The 22040-nt window shown below is 44.5% G+C and overlaps 1 pseudogene; it reads right to left on the bottom strand.

The window, feature by feature from the left end:
* Positions 1-20135: 20135 nt before the first annotated feature.
* On the bottom strand, positions 20136-21430 carry LOC117095343 (annotated as a pseudogene).
* Between the last annotated feature and the right edge of the window lie 610 nt (positions 21431-22040).

The following is a 22040-nucleotide window of genomic DNA, read 5'->3' as shown; positions in this document are numbered from 1 at the left end:
GGTAAAGCAAGAAAATCCCTTGAGCCCAGGAGGCAGAGGTTGCAGTGAGCCAAGATTGTGCCACTGCACCCCAGACTGGGTGACAGAGTGAGACCCTGTCTCAAAAAAAAAAAAAAAAAAAAAAAAAGAGCCAGGCTGCGGAGTCAGACACGGGCATGAATCCCTCAGGATGACCTTAACTCAGTCATTTAACTTCTTACAGTCTCATTTGTTTTTTCATGTTTGTAATGGGGAAAATACTTGATTCTACAGGTTTCTTAGAATTAAATGAGGTAAGATAGGTGTAATACTTCAGCATGGGGCCCAGCACACAGAAAGTACTCCACAAACCAAAGCTGCTAGCACTTCTCATGCACAAGGAGCCAGGCAATTTGTCCAGTCGTTAGTGGATGACTCACTTTGGACTGTCTATGTTGAAGATGTGGGGTTAGGGTTTGACTGTTGATAGCCATTAAAAGACAACCACAATGAGAACATCTGGTTTCCACTGAAATTCTAGTCTGTCCCTGTGTTATTTGAGTCAGCTTAGGATTTCTTCCCCCTACCTCCAAAACAACTGAAAGCTTTGTACTACATTTACCATTGCTAAGTGGGTTGAAAATGTTCTTTATTAAAAAACAGGCCCCAGAGCAGTATGGGAGACAGCTATCTATTTTGGCAAGTTGTCTTTCCATTACGTACATATTACACAGTCAACTCACCATGGAAAAGCAGTTGAGATATTTCTCACTGACCTTTCTAGCCCCAGTTATTTAATGCTTAGCAAATACTGGATGGATAATATCATCAAAATTTGTAGCTAATGGGTGAATTTAGCACTGTCTGTGTCTTTAAAACATGCTTTCTCATCCTAATTAATGCTTATTTTGTACCGTTTTTCACTGTTATACATACTATTACAGTTAATACGCTTGTAGTTACATCTTTGTGCCTTTGTCTAATTATTTCCTCAGAAATTCTTAGAAACAGAGTGCCTAGAATAAGTGGCGTATAGATCTTTTTAATGAACAAATATTGCCCTCCAGAAAGTTTTTACCAATTTACAATTTTAGCAATAGTGTATGAAGGTATATTTCCCCATACCCTCAACATTTAAATCTTTACTAATCTGGTAGGCAAAAATGTGATCTTACTGCCTATTGCTTCAATTTGCATTTCTTCAGTTACTCATTAGTTAAGTATCTTTGTGTTTGCTTATCAAATGGATTTCTTACTCTGTGAAATTTCTCTTTGAACCTTTTGCTGATTTTTCCAAAGACTGCTGATATTTTTACTCAGTTATAAGCATTCTTTAAAATGTAAATAATAAATTTAAATACAGGCCAGGCGTAGTGGCTCATGCCTGTAATCCCAGTGTCTTGGGAGGCCAACTCAGGAGGATCACTTGAGCCCAGGAGTTCAAGGCTGCAATGAGCTGTGCTCCTGCCACTGCACTCCAGCCTGGGCAACAGAACTGTCTCTAAAAATAAAATAAAATCATATAAATATAAACACAAATTAAGAACTCATAGAATCATGACTTTGTCAAAATCTAATTACTTCCCAAAGGCCCTGCTATGATCTGATTGTGTCCCCCCAAAATTCAAATGTTGAAATTTAATTGCAGTATGATAGTATTAAGAGGTGGAGGTGATTACATCATGAAGGTAGAGGCCTCAGAAGTGAGAATAATAACCCTATCAAAGAGGTGCAGATCTTGATCTGTCACCCAGGCTGGAGTGCAGTGGTGCCTTCATGGCTCACTGCAGCCTCAACCTCCCAGGTTCAAGTGATTCTCCCATCTCAGCCTCCCAAATAGTTGAGACTACAATCTTGCACCACCATTCCCAGCTATCTTTTTGTATTTTTTGCAAAGATGGGATTTGACCATGTTGCCCAGGTTGGTCTCGATCTCCTGGGTTCAAGATATCTGCCAGACTCGGCCTCCCTAAGTGCTGGAATTACAGGCATAAGCCACTGCACACAGCCTTTAGGATTCTTAATATTTAGTAAAGTTTTAACTACATAATAAATACTCAAATACCTATCATATCTATGTATCATATAACCTACTAATAATGTAACAGAATTTTTAAGATTAAGTAATATTAAGTATATTAAGTAATATTAATATTACTTAATATTCAATACAATATTAAGTATTATTTAATATATTTAATATTTAAGTATTATTTAATATACTTAATATTTAATGTTTTAATTGCTTAATAATATTAAACAATATTTAAAACTTAATATGAAGTATATTATTAATGAACTATTATTTAGTTTCTGGATTTATAAATGGGAACATAGAAAGGAGGAGATATAGGAAGGCAAATGGAAAAATAAGGTATTCTTTTTAGGTCACAGAATTTTTCAATTAAAAGGGGTCTTAAACATTATTAATCTAATACCTTTATTTTCCAGAAGAAAATGAGACTCAGAAAGGAGTGATTAATCTGTTTTCTTTCTTTTTTAAAAAATAAGACCATAAATATTGTTTTATAGCATGTTTATGTTTCATTTATAAAACATGAACAACTCCTCACATCTTTAGATTTTCTTCGATAGCATCATTGACTGTGTGATATTTTAGTATAAGAATGTGTGTCAATTTATTTAACCAATCATGAAGAAGCATTTTAACCTATAATATAAATATTACTGATTCTAGGTAGTAAAAAGAAAAACAAAAAAACTATAAATCATGAGGCCTGGTTTTCAAGAAGTGCATATTTTGTTACTTTGGTATAAAATCTTAAAACTCTAGGCCAGGCGAGGTGGCTCATGCTTGTAATCCCAGCACTTTGGGAGGCCGAGGCGCGTGGATCACCTGACGTCAGGAGTTCGAGCTCAGCCTGACCAATATGGTGAAATCCCATTTCTCCTAAAAATACAAAAATTAGCCAGCCGTGGTGGTGCACACCTATAATCCCAGCTACTCGGGAGGCTGAGACAGGAGAATCTCTTGAACCTGGGAGGCGGAGGTTGCAGTGAACCAAGATCACGCCACTGCACTCCAGTCTGGGCAACAAAGCAAGACTCCATCTCAAAAAAAAAAAAAAAAAAACTCCGTCCCCCAGTGTTACCTGGCAGAGACTTTGGCAGCAGATAATCAGCATCTTAGGAGATGATTATGTGAATATAAAAGGAGACCACCTATAATCCCAGTGCTTTGAGAGGCCAAAGCAGGAGAATCTCTTGAAGCCAGGAGTTCAAGACCAGCCTGGGTAACATAATGGGACCCTTCCCCCATCTCTAATAAAAAAATAAAATAGGCCGGGCACGGTGGCTCAAGCCTGTAATCCCAGCACTTTGGGAGGCCGAGACGGGCGGATCACGAGGTCAGGAGATCGAGACCATCCTGGCTAACACGGTGAAACCCCGTCTCTACTAAAAAATACAAAAAACTAGCCAGGCGAGGTGGCGGGCGCCTGTAGTCCCAGCTACCCGGGAGGCTGAGGCAGGAGAATGGCATAAACCCGGGAGGCGGAGCTTGCAGTGAGCTGAGATCCGGCCACTGCACTCCAGCCCCGGCGACAGAGTGAGACTCCGTCTCAAAAAAAAATAAATAAATAAATAAATAGCCGGGCGCGGTGGCTCAAGCCTGTAATCCCAGCACTTTGGGAGGCCGAGACGGGCGGATCACGAGGTCAGGAGATCGAGACCATCCTGGCTAACATGGTGAACCCCGTCTCTACTAAAAATACAAAAAACTAGCCGGGCGACATGGCGGGCGCCTGTAGTCCCAGCTGCTTGGGAGGCTGAGGCAGGAGAATGGCGTAAACCCAGGAGGCGGAGCTTGCAGTGAGCTGAGACCCGGCCACTGCACTCCAGCCTGGGCGGCAGAGCAAGACTCCGTCTCAAAAAAAAAATAATAAATAAATAAATAAAATAAAATAAAATAAAATAAAATGAATTTTAAATAATATTATGTAAGAAAAATTCATCCTACCCCATTAATAGAATTTATACTTATTCTAAATCAATGAGCCAGAATAATGGGGTTTTACCTTGTTTCACAGAATCAGAGGCTCTTACAGTAAGAAGGGAATTTCAAAGCTACTTAATCCAAAACAGCCATTCAATAGCTAGATCTCGTCCAGCAGCCTCTCCATGAAGTTCTGCAGCAACACCGATGTGACAGAGACAGCCTCACTTTCTGAAGGCAGTTAGAAAGTGCTTCCATATACTAATACAGGATCTATTTCCTTGTAACTTCCTCGCACTTGTTTACCAAACAATACTTTTGGGACCAAACAGAACGAGTTGAATTCCCCTGCCACATGGGTAGTGTTTAAAGACGGTTCTGATGGCCTCTCCCAACATACACCATCCCCACCCTCTCCCTGCCCCATCTTCTCTGGACTAACATCTCCAGCTCCTCGTATGGTGGCCATTGTTCTCGTTCCTTGACATTTGCGTTGTTTTTTCCTGAATATGATCCAGTTTGTCCACATTCGTCAAAGGGTGGGCCTACAGTACTCTTGATAAGGGGTTGCAAATTCAGATACCTCCAGGGATTAGACCCTAACTAAAGACAAATGTGAAGCCCGCGGGGTGGCTCACACCTGTAATCCCAGCACTTTGGGAGGCAGAGAGGGTTGGATCACGAGGTCAGGAGTTTGAGACTAGCCTAGCCAACATAGTGAAAGCCTGTTTCTACTAAAAATACAAAAATTAGCCGGGTATGGTCCCAGCTACTGTAGTCCCACACCTGTAGTCCCAGCTACTCGGGAGGCTGAGGCAGGAGAATCGCTTGAACCCAGGAGGCGGAGGCTGCAGTGAGCCAAGATGGCGTCACTGCACTCCAGCCTGGGTGACAGAGCAAGACTCTGTCTCAAAGGAAAAAAGATAAACATGCAGTTGTGACCCAGTATAAAGACATGAGGAATGGTGGGAGCTGGACTTAACCCTGATTTAAGGCTTTCATATTCAAAACTTTAAACTCAGGTGCTGGTCAAAGAGTATTGGGGCGTAGAGTCATATTTTCCCTTCTGGGCCACTGGTTATCTGATCAAGGTAAAGCTGTCCCCTCCCTGATTCTAAAAGGCAGTTGTCACTGTATTAGTTACAATGTGTACCATCAGCCCTGCTCTTTGCATATGTCCTCTTATCAACTCATTTTTGCCTTTGGTGGGGTAGCTCATTACTTTAGTCTGGTCAAGACATTTTAGGATTCTGATTCTGTAATACTACTGAGACAAATGGTTCCCTATCGTGTATGTGTGTGTGTCTATATATGTGTGTGTGTGTGTGTATACATGTATATATATATACATAATTTGTATATTATGTATTATATAATTTATACATTATATAAATGTTGAATTTTACTTGAGCCCTGTCATCCTGGAAAACAGTAAAGGCTAAAAAATCCCCCATCCCTTATGTTGTAGAGAATGGCTTACTGAAAAGGACCACCTTTCACCTTTCCCATATGACATACATAAGACCTACAGATGCCCCCATAGCTTGTTAACAAGGCCAGACCCTACTGCTCCTCTAGACTGATCAATAAGAACAAAATGCTTTTTCAGCACACTTTGATTCTGCTGCCTTCTTTCCTCCAGGCTCCTAAACTCTGTCCTGCCTCAGCCTGAGCCAGCACACAGTCCCTCCTGAGAACAGGCTGGCTTCAGGTCAAACATTCTCTCATCTACGGTCCCATCACATTGCCTTTCATCCCACTTCTCCATACCTGGTTCTCTTTGTGTTTACCCTCTCTATACAAGAAAACCTCAGCCAGGTGCGGTGGCTCACACCTGTAATCCCAGCACTGTGGGAGGCTGAGGCAGGTAGATCACAAAGTCAAGAGATCAAGACCATCCTATCCAACATGGTGAAACCCTGTCTCTACCAAAAATACAAAAATTAGCTGGGCATGGTGGTGCGCACCTGTAGTCTCAGCTACTCGGGAGGCTGAGGCAGGAGAATCGCTTGAACCCAAAAGGTGGAGGTTGCAGTGAGCCAAGATTGAGCCACTGTACTCCAGCTTGGCAACAGAGCAAGACTCTGTCTTAAAAAAAAACAAAAACCTGTCTTTGCCTAACTTGTAGGAAGTTTGCAGATCTTATGGTCAAAGCATTCTCCCTATTGCAACACTCCGTCTCTCTTACTGCAAGAGTCTTTTTCTCCTCCTTTTGAATAAAATCTCTTCTTACCTGGTCCAGATTTACTTGATAATATACATAATAATAATCTGTTAATGTTATTATATTAGCTCACCTAAGTTTTCTTTTTTAAGAAAAAAAAAGGAGTCAGGGGCTCACTGTCATCCAGAGACACTACTGAAGTGCAATGAGGCAGGCAATAGCTCACTGCAACCTTGAATTCCTGGGTACAAGTGATTCTCCCACCACAGCCTCCCAAGTAACTAGGACTACAGCTGTGCGCTGCCATACTCAGCTAATTTTTGAACTTTTCTATAGAGACAAAGTCTTGCTATGTTGCCCAGGCTGGTGTCAAATACCTGACCTCAAGTGATCCTCCCACCTCAGTTTCCCAAACTGTTGGGATTACAGGCGTGAGCCACCACACCTGGCTAGTTTGCATTTATTTTAGCACTATTGAGTCACGGTGATTGTCATCCTAAATCTTTCTCCCCTCCCCAGTTATGCTGCTGCTAAACCTCAGCTCCCCTCTCCAAGCACGTCCTCTTATCAATTGATTTTTTTCCCTTTGATGGAGCATCTCATTACTTCAGCCTGGTCAAGGCATTTTAGGATTCTGATTCTATAATATTACTGAGGCAAAGTGGTTCTCTATCATTTACTAAATTGGTCAAATAGGCTCTTATAGCTTCATTTGTGTCATCAATAAAACATGTTTGTAATACAGGACCAAAAGCTGAGTCTTCAGGAATGGTTAGAAACCTTTCTCCCAATCTCTTTTATTAATAGTTACTGGAGAGTTAACTCTATATTACATAGGTAACACATTAAATATGAAAAATCATTGGCATTTCCTTAAGGCAGAGACACTTCATAAATATTTGTTAAATGAATGGTTTAAGAAAGAGCCACAACCACATTTCAATTTAATATTGTTTGATTTAATTTAGCATTTATATTAAGTTCTAGTCTTACAAATTAAAAAAAAAAAAAACAACTACCAGTATATTCCAGGGAAGAAAAAGAAAGAAAAGAGCCAGGCAGGGTGGCTCAAGCCTGTAATCCCAGCACTTTTGGAGGCCAACGAGGATGAGTCACTTGAGGTCAGGAGTTCGAGATCAGCCTGGTCAACATAGTGAAATCCTGTCTCTAATAAAAATACAAAAATTAGTTGGGCATGGTGGTGCATGCCTGTAATCTCAGTTACTCAGGTGGCTGAGGCAAGAGAATGGCTTGAACTCAGGAGGCGGAGGTTGCAGTGAGCCGAGGTGACACCACTGTACTCCAACCTGGGAGACAGAGCAAGACTCTGCCTCAAAAAAAAAAAAAAAAAAAAAAAAGGCCAGGAGTGGTGGCTCAAGCCTGTAATCCCAGCACTTTGGGAGACGAGTGGATCACGAGGTCAGGAGATCGAGACCATCCTGGCTAACATGGTGAAGCCCCGTCTCTACTAAAAAATACAAAAAACTTGCCGGGCGTGGTGGGGGGCGCCTGTAGTCCCAGCTACGCGGGAGGCTGAGGCAGGAGAATGGCGTGAACCCGGGAGGCGGAGCTTGCAGTGAGCCGAGATTGCACCACTGCACTCCAGCCTGGGCGACAGAGCAAGACTCTGTCTCAAAAAAAAAAAAAGAAAAGAAAGAAAAGAAAAGGTAAAGAGGCCGCGCACGGTGGCTCACGCCTGAAATCTCAGCACTTTGGGAGGCCAAGGCAAGAGGATCACGAGGTCAGGAGATCAAGACCATTCTGGCTAATATGGTGAAGCCCTCTCTACTAAAAATACAAAAAAAATTAACCGGGCATGGTGGCGGGCGTCTGTAGTCCCAGTTACTCGGGAGGCTGAGGCAGGAGAATAGTGTGAATCCAGGAGGTGGAGCTTGCAGTAAGCCGAGATTGCGCCACTGCACTCCAGCCTGGGCAAAGGAGCAAGACTCCATCTCAAAAAAAAAAAAAGAAAAAAGAAAAAAAAGAAAGACTTAGCACAATGGTTTATGCCTGTAATCCCAGCACTTTGAGAGACCAAGGTGGAAAGGATTGCTTCAGCCCAGAAGTTTGAGACCAGCCTCCACAACATGGAAAAAAATAGAAAAATTATCCAGATATGGTGTCATGCACTTGTAGTCCCAGCTACTTGGGAGACTGAAGTGGGGGAATCACTTGAGCCCAGGAGTTCTAGGCCGCAGTGTGTGCTGTGATTGCACCACTACATTCTAGCCTGGGCAAAAGAGCAAGACCCTATAAAAAGAAAGAAAAAGAGGCCGGGCGCGGTGGCTCAAGCCTGTAATCCCAGCACTTTGGGAGGCCGAGACGGGTGGATCACGAGGTCAGGAGATGGAGACCATCCTGGCTAACACGGTGAAACCCCGTCTCTACTAAAAAATACAAAAATCTAGCCGGGCGACGTGGCGGGTGCCTGTAGTCCCAGCTACTCGGGAGGCTGAGGCAGGAGAATGGCGTAAACTCGGGAGGCGGAGCTTGCAGTGAGCTGAGATGCGGCCACTGCACTCCAGCCTGGGCGGCAGAGCGAGACTCCGTCTCAAAAAAAAAAAAAGAAAGAAAGAAAGAAAAAGAAAGACAGAAAGAAAGAAAGACGGAAAGAAAAACAGAAAGAGAAAAAAAAGAAAGAAAGAGGAAATTTAACCAGTTCTGAACCATGTATTCATCTTCTGAATATGTGAGTATAGAAACCACTTTTTACAACTTTCATTCATTTATTCAACAAATATTTATTAATATTTATTGTATACCTACTGGTACCAGACACTATTCTAGGCACCAAGGATAAAGAAGTAAACAAAACAGAGTTCCTACCCTTGTTGAGTTCACATTCTAGTAGGCAACATACAGTAAACAAGTAAGCCAATCCATAGATAATATACCGTCAGTTCATAATAAGGGCTGTATAGAAAAATAGAGCAGGGGCTGGTCACAGTGGCTCATGCCTATAATCCCAATACTTTGGGAGGCTGAGGCAGGTAGATCGCCTGAGGTCAGGAGTTCAAGACCAGTCTGGCCAACATGGCGAGACCCCCGTCTCTGCTAAAAATACAAAAATTAGCTGGGCATGGTGGCGCATGCCTGTGGTCCCAGCTACTTGAGAGGCTGAGGGAGGAGAATCGCTTGAACCTGGGAGGCAGAGGTTGCAGTGAGCCGAGATCGCACCACTGCACTCCAGCCTGGATGCAATAAGACAGAGTGAGACCTGTCTCAAAAATAAATTAATTAAATAAATAATAATAATAATAAAAGTTAAGCTTTAAACTAGAGCAGAGTCGGGGATAGAGAAGGATGGGGCAGAGTGACACTTCAGACAAAGTTGTCAGGAAAAGGCCCTCGGAAAGTGAATAAAGGTGGAGAAGTCAGGCAAACACCTGACAGTAGAACATCCCAGGCCAAGAGAAAGGCAAGGGCAAAGGCCTCTGGTGGAAACATGGCTAGTTTCTTTGAGGGACAAAAAAGAAAGCCAGCGTGGCCACAGCAGAATAAGAAGGAGGTAGAAAATGTGATGTGAGCCGGGCAGGAACAGGTCATGTACGCCCTGGAAAGCCATGTAAGGACCTTAGATTTTGTCCAATGTGGCTGGAAGCCATTGGAGGACTGAGAACAGAAAGGTGACGTGGTCTACTTTTTATTTTGAGAGATCGCTTTTTCTGTTGGGTAAGAAATACACTGAACATACTTAGAAGGGACAAGAAAGACTTGATCTTTTTTTTCTTTTTGTTTTTCTTACATCTTTTTTAGAACTCTGGTACGGACCTATTTAGAGTTTTTAAATATTTCAGCACCAGTGAAATGGACAGGATTAGTGTAGTGCCCAGTCAAAGGTGCATGAGCTTTAGAAGAGTTGCTTTAAAAGTTATGGTAAAGTTCACCTATCCATGAAATGTGAAATGCTTAGGTTGAAAATTACTTCCAACTGTTCTTGAAGATATATGTACCAAGTAACTAATGTAGCTCTGCACGCGTCAGAACCCTAGAGGCAAATAGCTAAGGTTAGTCTCAACAATGCTTCTTTTAAGAACGTAGATGCCAATGCCATTTCAAAGAAAATTGTACAGAAACTGTAAGGCTATCAAAGCAGAGGTAAAGAAGCAAGAGGAAATACTGAAGTAAAAAGCTCTGCATTTTAAATATGCTGTGTGTGCTATTAACCATAAAAACTGCATGTATATATGTATTCAATCGAAACTCCATTATATGATATACACCGCTAGTGATTACTCAAAATCCACCACCATCCTCTAACTTTTCCCTTGTGAACTAAACTCCAGTTTGGTTCAGAACAGTGGCGTGCCTGGTCTTGGGTGAATCAAAATTGGTCTAAACTGTTCAATGATAACCCTTCCTTGCCTTTCCACCTTCCTTTGAAAGTGGAGGTGACCAAATGACCCAGTTCCAGCCAATGAAACATAAGCAGAAATCTGCTTGGGAGTGTGATCTGGGGGTGTGAATATGACAGTAGAACCTTCTTTTCTTTCTTTTTTGGTAGCATCTGTGAACCATTCACTTTCTAATTGTGGGTCACATAGTGTTTTCATGGCTCATATTACTGTCTTATAACTTCCAGCCCCTCTTTCCACCCCCACTCTTAAATGAAAGATAAGACAAAAAAGGAGGCCAGTTGGAATTTATTTTCCTCCCTCTGTAGCAGATGTTAAAGCTTTAACTTTACTAACAAAAATTGTCGGACACAGCTGGCTTCCCCTTCCCCCTCTCTTCCTGCCTTGCTTGTGGGCGTGTGGGCTACTATTCAGGCATGCTGCAACAATGGGGGAAAAGCCAAGAGATTTACCAGGATACTAACTGGTCCTAATGTCATTAGCCACCAAACCAACACTGTTAGCAGTGGAAGTTATCCGGGTCATACGGCACCAAAATGTGTTACCATTTGCCAATCTGAAGTCTGCAGCAACCTCAATTCTTGCCTCCTCAGAAGAAAGAATTTGACCAAGGAGCATAAGGTAGAAGATACTGAGGCAAGTTTTAGAGCAGGAGTGAAAGTTTATTAGAAAACTTTAGAACAGGAGCAAAAGGAAATAAAGTATACTTGGAAGTGGGCCAAGCGGGCGACTTGAGAGAGTCAAGTGTGGGGTTTGATCTTTTGACTTGGGGTTTTATATGTTGGCGTTCTACCGGGGTCTGCGTCTCTTTCCTGGATTCTTCCTCAGGTGTGTTACTGTATGCACAGTGGCCTGCCAGCACTTGGGAGGTGAGCATGCCTGGTGTGTTTACTGGAATTGTATGCGTGTTCACTGGAGGCATTCTTCCTTATCAGCCCAATGTCCCCAGGAGGTCGTATACCATTAAACTCCACTGTTTTGCCTTAATGTGCATGTGTGAGCTCACTTGCCCAGCTCCTGAGATCTTATTAGGAAACCACTGATCACCAGCTTCAGGTTTTTCCTATCTATAGGGAGACTGCCTTTTCCTAGTACTTGCTCGACCAATTATTATTTTAGAGAGACAGTTAACAACCACCTGACCATCCATCACCCGATGGTCACCAAATTCCTGGTTGGCGGGGACCCTCTCCTGCCCTGTTCTTTTCTGACTAGTAGTGTAATAACACCGTCTGTAACAACACCATCAGCACCTACTTCCAGACTTCTTGTTCAGTAAGAACTACAAACTCTTGTAGAAAGTCTCTGTAAATTGGGTTTTCTGTTACTTGTAGCCAAACATTCTTTTTTTTTGAGAAAGAGTCTTGCTTTGTCACCCAGGCTGGGGTGTAATGGAGCCACCTCGGCTCACTGCACCTCTGCCTCCCAGGTTCATGTGATTCTCCTGCTTCAGCCTCCCAAGTAGCCGGGATTACAGGCATGTGCCACCAAGCCTGGCTAATTTTGTATTTTTAGTAAAGACTGGGTTTCACCATGTTGGTCAGGCTGGTCTCAAACTCCGGCCCTCTAGTGATCCACCCGCCTCAGCCTCCCAAAGTGCTGAGATTACAGGTGTGAGCCACTGCACTTGGCCAGGAGCTACACTCTTGATTCAAGACTGCTTTTTCCCCACTTCTTTTCTTTCTTTTTTGATGGCATCTGTGAACCATTCACTTTCTAATTGTGGGTCACACAGTGTTTTCATGGCTCAAGTTACTGTCATAACTTCCAGCCCCTCTTTCTACCCTAACTCTTAAATGAGAGATAAAACAAAAAAGGAGGCCAGTTGGAAAATATTTTCTCCCTCTGTAGCGGATGTTAAATTCAAACTTTTTAAATGAGGGAATATTAAAGGCAGCATCTTTTTATCCCAGAGCCACTCCCCCTAGCATTTGAAGGCACAGCCCTCAGGAGAAAGCCTCAGGGGCCTTTTCATCCAGGATGTGGAGGGAAGGCTCTGAAGCTGGGTGCTGCCTCTGCCTCCACCACTTCCCCACTGTGGGCCTTGGGCAAGATTTTGAATCACTCTGGGTCACAGTTTACTCATCTGAAGGGGGTTGGATTAAAGAATCTTGGAAGATTTTCTAGTTCCTGAGTCAATAAATTGCCTCAAAAAATTGAATGCAAAACCACTGGCCATTTTTAGAAAAAAGTTACTTTCCCTTTTTTTTTTTTTTTTGAGAGACAGGGTCTTGCATTGTCACCCAGGCTAGAGTGCTGTGGCACCATCATAGCTCATAACTGCCAGCCAGTTTCAGGCAAGCCTCCCGCCTCACCCTCCAGAGTAGTTGAGACTACAAGTGCACACCATTGCACCTGGCTCATTTTTGTTTTGTTTTGTTTTGTTTTGTTTTTGTAGCGATGGGGGTCTCTGCACCCGGCCACTTTCCCTCTTTATTCTACTTCCTTTTCTCAATAACCAGAGATCATCTCATTAATTTGATTTTATGAGAGTTTATTGCTAATCTTAGTCATTTGGGGTGAAGATCTTCAGTTAAGGTAAATGTTTGAGAAGCTGCCCCTTTCAGATCCATAGTTTTAATCTGTTCAGAGTTTCACATGACAAATAATAGTACTTCTCTGCTCCGCTTCAGTACTTTCGGTTTTGTTTTTTTTTTTTTTTTTTTGAGACAGAGTCTCACTCTGTCACCCAGGCTAGAGTGCAGTGGCATCATCTTGGCTCATTGCAACCTCTGCCTCCGAGGTTGAAGCAATTCTCCTACCTCAGTCTCTTGAGTAACTGAGATTATAGGCACGGGCAACCACACCTGGCCAATTTTGTATTTCTATTAGAGACAGGGTTTCACCATGTTGGTCGGGCTGGTCTCAAACTCCTGACCTCAAGTGATCCACCCACATTAGCCTCCTAAAAGTGCTGGGATTAGGCCGGGCGCGGTGGCTCAAGCCTGTAATCCCAGCACTTTGGGAGGCCGAGACGGGCGGATCACGAGGTCAGGAAATCGAGACCATCCTGGCTAACACGGTGAAACCCCGTATCTACTAAAAAACACAAAAAACTAGCCGGGCGAGGTGGCGGGTGCCTGTAGTCCCAGCTACTCTGGAGGCTGAGGCAGGAGAATGGGGTAAACCTGGGAGGCGGAGCTTGCAGTGAGCTGAGATCCGGCCACTGCACTCCAGCCCGGGGGAGCTTGCAGTGAGCTGAGATCCGGCCACTGCATTCCAGCCCAGGCGACAGAGCGAGACTCCGTTTCAAAAAAAAAAAAAAAAAAAGTGCTGGGATTAAAGGCGTGAACCACCTCGCCCAACTGCTTTAGTAGTTTCCCCCTGCACCCCCCCAACCCGCCCCTGAGACAGAGTCTCGCTCTGTGGCGCAGGCTGGAGTGCAGTGGTGCAATCTCGGCTCAGTGCACCCTCTGCCTCCCGGGTTCAAGCGATTCTCCTGCCTTGGCCTCCCCAGTAGCTGGGATTACAGCTGGGATTATGCCCAGCTAATTTCTGTAATTTTAGTAGAGATGGGGTTTCACCAAGTTGGCCAGGCTGGTATAAACTGACCTCAGGTGATCTGCCCACCTCAGCCTCCCAAAGTACTGGGATTACAGGGGTGAGCCACTGTGCCTGGCCTGTGCTTCAGTACTTTTGATGTGAGAGGTATTTATTGTTCATGCCTGACCATAATACCTGTATGTTATTAATTTTTTTTTTTTTTTTTGAGACGGAGTCTCGCTCTGTCACCCAGGCTGGAGTGCAGTGGCGGGATCTCAGCTCACTGCAAGCTCCGCCTCCCAGGTTCACGCCATTCTCCTGCCTCAGCCTCCAGAGTAGCTGGGACTACAGGCACCCGCCACCTCACCCGGATAGTTTTTTGTATTTTTTAGTAGAGACGGGGTTTCACCGTGTTAGCCAGGATGGTCTCGATCTCCTGACCTCGTGATCCGCCCGTCTCAGCCTCCCAAAGTGCTGGGATTACAGGCTTGAGCCACCGTGCCCGGCCGTATGTTATTAAATTATCTCTCTCTCTCTCTCTCTCTCTCTCACACACACATACACACACACACTCTCTCTCTCTCTCTCTCTCTCTCTCTCTCTCTCTCTCTCTCTCTGATCCTTCTGGCTAAATCAGTTTTCCAAATCTTTTGACTTCTGTCCTGCATAGCAGCTCCACCTCATTCATAAGCGTCCAGTCTTTTTTTCTCATTCACACTCTGATACTCACAGTCACCTCACAGCCCTCAGACTACAGATCTTATGGGTGTCAACTTCTCCGGGGTGCCTTTCTAGATACCCAGGCTGGACTCTTTGGAAAACAATGGATGAAAGAGAAAATGAAGGGTGAAAAAGGAACTTTCTTTGCTCTTTCTTCTTGAGGACTAGACCAGCATGGTGAACAGGAGCACTTTCACAGGCAGTCAGGGCCACCGTAACAGAGAAATAAAAGCTCTTGCTCAAGTAGAGAAAGAAAAAGCAAGATCCAAGCTCACACAATTCCACCTCTGATTTAACTCCAGAAAATGCCTGAGGCCAATTCACTTAAGACTTACTTAAATTTTATAGCTCATTTTTACTACAGCATCATGAGCCTCTTATTCTGCCCAATTTTGTCATATTTCAACAAATGAAATGGAATTTTGCTGTTAAGCTGCCTAAAGAACAGAAACATTTGCTGAAGAGAAATACAAGAAGCCAAGGAACATAGACCTGGTTATTATTTCTCATCATTATCACCCAAGAACATCTAGCACGCCTTTTTCTTCTTCCTTGTGAGGAAGCTGGAAGCTTCAAGGCCCAAGTCTGAGCCACATGCTTTTCATTTCTTGACCTCCTCCCTGGGCCTCCACAACACCCGCTGCACACACAAAGGCTCCATCCTCTGCTTGCAGACTCGGGCCCCATCACTTTTACCATTTTTTCAGAAGTAAATGAAGCATAAAAAGTCAATACTCTGCATACATATCAGCTCCAAATAATAATCGTTTGCCTGCTGGCCCTATCCATTCCCTTGATCTGTACTGACCCTTGCGTGGCTCCAAACCTTCTCAGCTTTATGAAGCACTTTCACGTTCATTAATTCAGAGTCCTCTCCCTAAACCTGAGAGAAGGGTATCCTTCTCTTTGTATTACAGAACTGAGAATGGCTGGGCAGAGGGGAGGTGACTGGCCAAGGTCACACAGGTCAGTGGCAGACCCAGAACTCTAACCCCCAGTCCAGAGTTTATTTTTCTATAACCTGTACAAGGTTCTCCCTTGTTAGAGACATACATAAATCTGAGCCTTACTGGGCAATGTTGGGTTCCAGAAAAAAATAGTCTCAGAAGCTGGTCACGGTGGCTCACACCTGTAATCCCAGCACTTTGGGAGGCTGAGGTGGGCGGGGTAGCTTGAGTTCAGAAGTTCGAGACCTGCCCCAGCAATATGGCAAAACCCTGTCTCTGCAAAACAAACAAACAAACAAACAAACAAAAAACCACAAAAAATGAGCTGAGCATGATGGCACACATCTGTAGTCCCAGCTATTCAGGAGGCTGAGGTGAGAGGGTCAACTGAGTCCAGGCAATGGAGGCTGCGCTGAGCTGAGATCGTGCCACTGTACTTCAGCCTAAGTGACAGAGTGAGACCCTGTCTCAAGAGAAAAAAAAAGTCTCAGAAGATGCAGAATGAAGTAGTGCTAAGAACTCAGGCTATGGAGCCAGAGAACCAAAGTGTGGATCTGAACTCTACCTGCTAATAACTGTATGATGCTGTGTAATTTCGGGAGGCTTCATTCACACAATGCTTCATGTGAATTGCTCCCCCATGTGAATGATGACTAATGTCTTCAGTGCAGGTGTCTTGGGAATTACATGACTTCCCTGTGACTCAATAGTTCCATTGGAGAAAGGGGCATAATGAGAACTATTTCCAAGGCTGTCATGGCAACTGAATAAAACAAAGCCTACAAAGAGCAGATAAAGCCTGGCCCAATCGCAGATGCCCCAGATGCCCTGTCTCCTTTGAGGACGATTTCCCTCATCCCCACCCCACTGCATATTATCCCTTCTGTAGAAATGCTTGCCTCTAGTGAACGGCTTCCCCTCCACGCCCTCGGCGACTCCCACAGCTGGGACATCCCATAACCTATACTGTGTCAGGCACTGCACTAAGCCCAAGCATGCATGCTCTTCCTCGATCCCCATGTTGCAGGATCTCCGCCACCCTTTCACTAATCCAGACCCTCACTGAAGAATGAGCACCCCAAGTTGCTCCAGGAACACCTGGATAACGGGATTCTCATCTCAGTACTGCCATTAACAATCAAGGTGACCCACAAGCCCCGGATGTCGCTGCTCTGAGTTCCAACTAATTCATCTACCAGGAAAGGTATCTTAATACCTGTCCTGTCCCTTAAGAGAATTGCTGTCTCTATAAACAAGATGAATCATGTGAAGCCGTAAATGAGAGCGGAGAAGAAGGTGAATTCAATGTAAGAGGCTCTAAGTTATTGTTGAAAGAAATGGCCAGGTTCTTACTAACTGCCGAGAACCCCATTTTAAAATTTACCTCTGGGTCAGGCATGGTGGTTCATGCCTATAATCCTAGTACTTTGGGAGGCCAAGGAGGGAGGATCGGTTGAACTCAGAAGTTCAAGACCAGCCTGAGCAACATAGTGAAAGCTTGTCTCTACAAAAAAACTAAAAATTAGCTGAGCGTGGTGGTGTGTGCCTGTAGTCCCAGCTACTCAGGAGGCTGAGATGGAAGGATCGCTTGAGCCCAAGAGGTCAAGTCTGCAGTGAGCCATGATCACATTGTGCCTGTACACTCCAGCCTGGGTGACAGAGCAAGACACTGTCTCAAAAAATAAAAATAAAAATCTACCTCTGAGGGCTGGGTGTGGTGGCTCACGCCTGTAATCCCACCACTTTGGGTGGCTGAGGTGGGCAGATCACTGGAGGTCAGGAGTTTGACACGGGCCTGACCAACATGGTGAAACCCCATCTCTACTAAAAATACAGAAATTAGCTAGGTGTGGTGGCACAGGCCTGTAATTCCAGCTACTTGGGAGGCTGAGGCAGGAGAATCGCTTGAGCCTGGGAAGTGGAGGTTGCAGTGAGCCGAGATGGCACCATTTCACTCAAGCCTGGGCGACAAAAGCATAACTCTGACTCAAAAAAAAAAATCTTCCTCTGAGAAGTACAAACAGAACCTGACAGTACTGGAGGCAGAAGTCTAAACACGAACACACTAAGAAGATAGAAAGCTTCATGTAATGTGCTATGCAGTGCTAGAAAGGAGAACATGAGGGAATTCCCGCTGAACCATAAGGACGCCTAGACTAAGGCAGGGACAGACATCAGAGAGCCTCAGGATACCCTGCAGACCTCTTCTGTACTCCTGGTTTCAAGGTGACCATGTGGACTGAGGGCCAAATTACTGCCAATCAGATTCAGCCCACCTGTATGTCTCTTACCTGTGCAAACCCATGGGCAACCACATGGACTCCTCCCTCTTTTCTTTCCCCTGCCCTCCTTTGCATAGCTTTAAAGAATGGAAAAGTAGCAGAGTTCCTGAAGTTAGATGTGGGATAGTACATGTTTCTGAATGTACATTCCCCATGAAGTATATTTATGGGACAATTGGGTGTCATATATGACTTAGAAACTCCCCTAGAGAACTAAGATGTGAACAGGCCAGAGATGTTCCTTCAATTCCACCAAGCACCTGCTGCCACACACCAGGCCTGCACTGGGCACTGGACATAGAAAGGGGCAGAAAGCATGAGCCTGGACCCCCAAGGGGTCATGCCATAATGGGTGGGGCAAGGAGGATTTTGGTTCTGGCTATTTGCTTTCATTATTATCTCACTGTTTTCATTGGTTTTTTGGTTTTTTTGTTTGGTTTTGGTTTTGTTTGAGATGGAGTCTCGCTCGCGGCTCACTGCAACCTCTCCCTCTTGGGGTGATGTGATTCTTGTGCCTCAGCCTCCTGTAGCTGGGATCACAGGCCCGTGCCACCACGCCTGGCTAATTTTTGTATTTTTAGTAGAGACAAGGTTTCATTATGTTGGCCAGACTGCTCTTGAACTCCTGACCTCAAATGATCTGCCAGCCTCAGCCTCTGAAAGTGCTGGGATTACAGGAGTGAGTCGCCATGCCTGGCCTAGGTTTTTTTTTTTAATTATTATTATTTACTATGTCTTTTTTTTTTCCCAGGATGATGGGGGTGAGGGGACAATAGCCCAGCATCTGGTCATAATTTGTAAATCTCCACATTCTCCCTAACACCAGCTGGAAACACTTCATGCTCTAGCATCATTTTACAAGTTGCTGGCAAAAAATAAGCATCCATCTTATTTAAAGACTGTGATAAAATGAGAGAGATGGTTATTTGCCTTATTTTTTGTCTTTTTTTTTTCCCTTTTATAAAAACAGTAAGTTGTTTACAGTGCCTTCAAAGAATATTAAGTTAATAAAAGCCAGCCTTTACCTTAAAGTCTTTCTTCAACAGTGAGGTTTGTCAGATACCAAGGGCTGGTTTCTCCTGAAAATCATTAACGGTCTGGCGCCAAAGGTGTGCAAGCCACAATTAACCGGGGCCAGCCTTTGTTTTCCTAGGCTCTGCTGCCCCCTGTCAGAAGCTAAGAATATTACAGGAAATAGAATATTTTGAACAAAGGTTTTCACAGAACAGCAGTTTTAGGCTCTATCAGGTGATGAAATAGAATACTCTCCCATCTTGTGAATGAAGACCAAAGAATTATTTGCTTAAAAATATGCCTATTTGCTTGGCTGCTTAGAAAGAAGTTCTTGAGCAACTCCCAGCAGTAATCACCTGTCTGAAATAATTCAGGCGGTGGCTGTCATTCACTGAGTCCATCTGCACATGTACAGGGAGCGGCAGACGGGTGCTGGGGGCGTGAGGGTGAGTTGTGTGTCCATCCCACGTCGTCATGCTGTTCACAGACCATCGGGGAAGACGAGTGAACAGACGACTTCCACGTCGTAGAGCGAGGGAGAAGTGTGTGCGCCCCAGGTGCTGGGGAAGCACACAAGGCAGCACCTTCGCCAGGGGTGTCCTAATGAAGTTACGGAGTCCATTCTCAAAGAACTAGTGGGGACCACCCAGCTGAAGGGAAAGCAAAGAGCTTTTCTGGATAGTGGCAACTGCATGTGCCAAGGCAGAGGCTCCTGGAAGAGGGTGGCAAGTTCTGGCAATAGGAAGAGGGGACTGAATTATGCGGTGGTCCTACTCTGAACATCCCAGCTGCTACTCCGCTGCCTGGCAACTGGTGGTCCCCGGGCCATTTCATCTCCCATTGCCTCAGTGTACGGTCAGGTCAGAGGCCAAGACAAAGGCAAGGAAAAGGGACCCTGGAGGAGGATCCAAGGCGCACTAAAGTGCTGGCAGTTGCCTTGTGTTCTGCATGCATCCTTTTTTTTTTTTTTTACTTTATTAAAATACTGAGTTTTATTTCACATGTATATTTTTGTCTCCCCACCATTTCCATGTCTGACCACCGCTACTACTGTGTCCTATCGTAACATTCCACACATACTCAAAACCAAGCAAAGGGTGGAGCTCCAGCTTTAAAAACTAAACAGGCATTTTGGACAACACATTCTTGACAATGGAACCTGGACAACACTTAACAAACATGGTAGGGAAAGTTCTCACTCTGCATTATAAAAACGACAGCCAGATTATCAACTATTACAGAAATGAAATAAGACGGAACATTTTTAACAAATTGTTTAAACTATTTTCTTAAAGAGACTTCCTCCACTGCCAGAGATCTTGAATAGCCTCCTGCTCAGTTGTACAGAAGCAATTCTTCACATAATTGATGAACTTGGCTTCCACTCTGCGAAGAAAGCCACCTTTTTCTATACTTGCTTGCATTTTTCCTTTAATGTCTTCTACAGAACTAGGTCCTTTTGGTGTTTTAGGAATTTTTTCCTGTTTTTTGAAGGATTCTTGTCCTTTTGATCTTGGTGTTGATGATGGTTTTGAATCTTTTCCATTCTGATTTGGCTTTTGTGCATTTGTGGCTCAAGTATCTCAAATAGATTTTTTCACTGGTGCTTTTTCTTCAGCTTCCTCATCATCAAAATCGTCATCTTCTTCATCATCATCTTCAGCAGCAGCAAGTTTTACTTTTTTCTGTGGAACCTTGCTACCACCTCCAGGGGCAGACCCCTTTCCTGATATACTTAAGAGTTTCACATCCTCCTCCTCTTCATCTTCTGACTCTGCATCTTCCTCCACAGCTACTAAGTGCTGTCCACTAATATGCACTGGCCCTGAACCACACTTCAACTGTAAGACCACTGGTTGTGATTTCAAAGCCCCCAAGGGAAACCGTTGGCTGTACAGACATTTTCTTTTTTCGTTTTTGTTTTTGTTTGTTTGTTTGTTTTGAGAGAGTCTCGCTCTATTACCCAGGCTGGAGTGTAGTGGTGCAATCTCGGCTCACTGCACGCTCTGCCTCCCGGGTTCACGCCATTCTCCTGCCTCAGCCTCCTGAGTAGCTGGGACTGCAGGAGCCCGCCACCTCGCCCGGCTAATTTTTTTTGTATTTCTGGTAGAGACAGGGTTTCACCGTGTTAGCCAGGAGGGTCTCGATCTCCTGACCTCGTGATCCGCCCGCCTTGGCCTCCCAAAGTGCTGGGATTTACAGGTGTGAGCCACCGCAGACATTTTCAAAGTTGCCAGTGTTACTTGAATTGGACTACCTTGGTAATTCATTGCCTCTGCTTCAACAATGTACAATTCATCCTTTGCACCAGCCCCTAAACTGACCGTTCTTAAACGTAACTGGTGCTCGTTTTCATCATTTTCTACCTTAAAGTGATCATCTTTGTCGGCCTTTAGTTCACAACTGAAAAGACGGTTCTGGGGCCTCAGGGGGCGCGTGTCCACATCCATCGCATCTTCCATCAGGTGGCGGCATGCACTTCGGTGGGAGAGAAGGCGGACGGAGATAAACCAATGCTGCTCCAGAGAACAGCCGCGTAGGACAGAATCATACCAGGAATGTTCTGTATGCATTCTGTCCACATCCACAAGAGTTCAAATATTTTGCTATCTGGCCGGGCACAGTGGCTCACGCCTGTAATCCCTGCGCTTTGGGTAGCTGAGGTAGGTGGATCACTTGAGCCCAGGAGATCCAGACCAGCCTGGCCAACATGACAAAACCCCATCTCTAAAAAAACACAAAAATTACCCGGGCATGGTGGTATGTGCCTGTAAGTCCCACCTACTCAGGAGGCTGAGGTGGGAGGATCAGCCGACCAAGCCCAGGAGGTTGAGGTTGCAGTGAGCTGAGATCATGCCACTTAACTCCAGCCTGAGCGACAGAGTGAGAACTTGTCTCAAAATATATATGTGTGTGTGTGTGTGTGTGTGTGTTGTGTGTGTGTGTGCGCGCGCGCGCGCGCACGCGCGCACTAACTGAGGACACTATCTCAAAACCTGAAGAGAAAGGGGATCACTAAATAGCTAACAGAGATTTGGACATAATCACAGCTACTGTTCACAAAATGACACAAGGAAACACCAAGCGGGGAGTAAACAGTGATCATCTGTGGGATTTGAAAACTCGACCTTCAGGAAACACCTAGATTGATTGCTCATAAAA

The sequence above is a fragment of the Trachypithecus francoisi genome, unplaced genomic scaffold (assembly GCF_009764315.1).
Source record: "Trachypithecus francoisi isolate TF-2019V2 unplaced genomic scaffold, Tfra_2.0 Lachesis_group13, whole genome shotgun sequence".
NCBI lineage: Eukaryota > Metazoa > Chordata > Mammalia > Primates > Cercopithecidae > Trachypithecus > Trachypithecus francoisi.
This window is presented reverse-complemented; position numbering and strand designations above follow the sequence as displayed.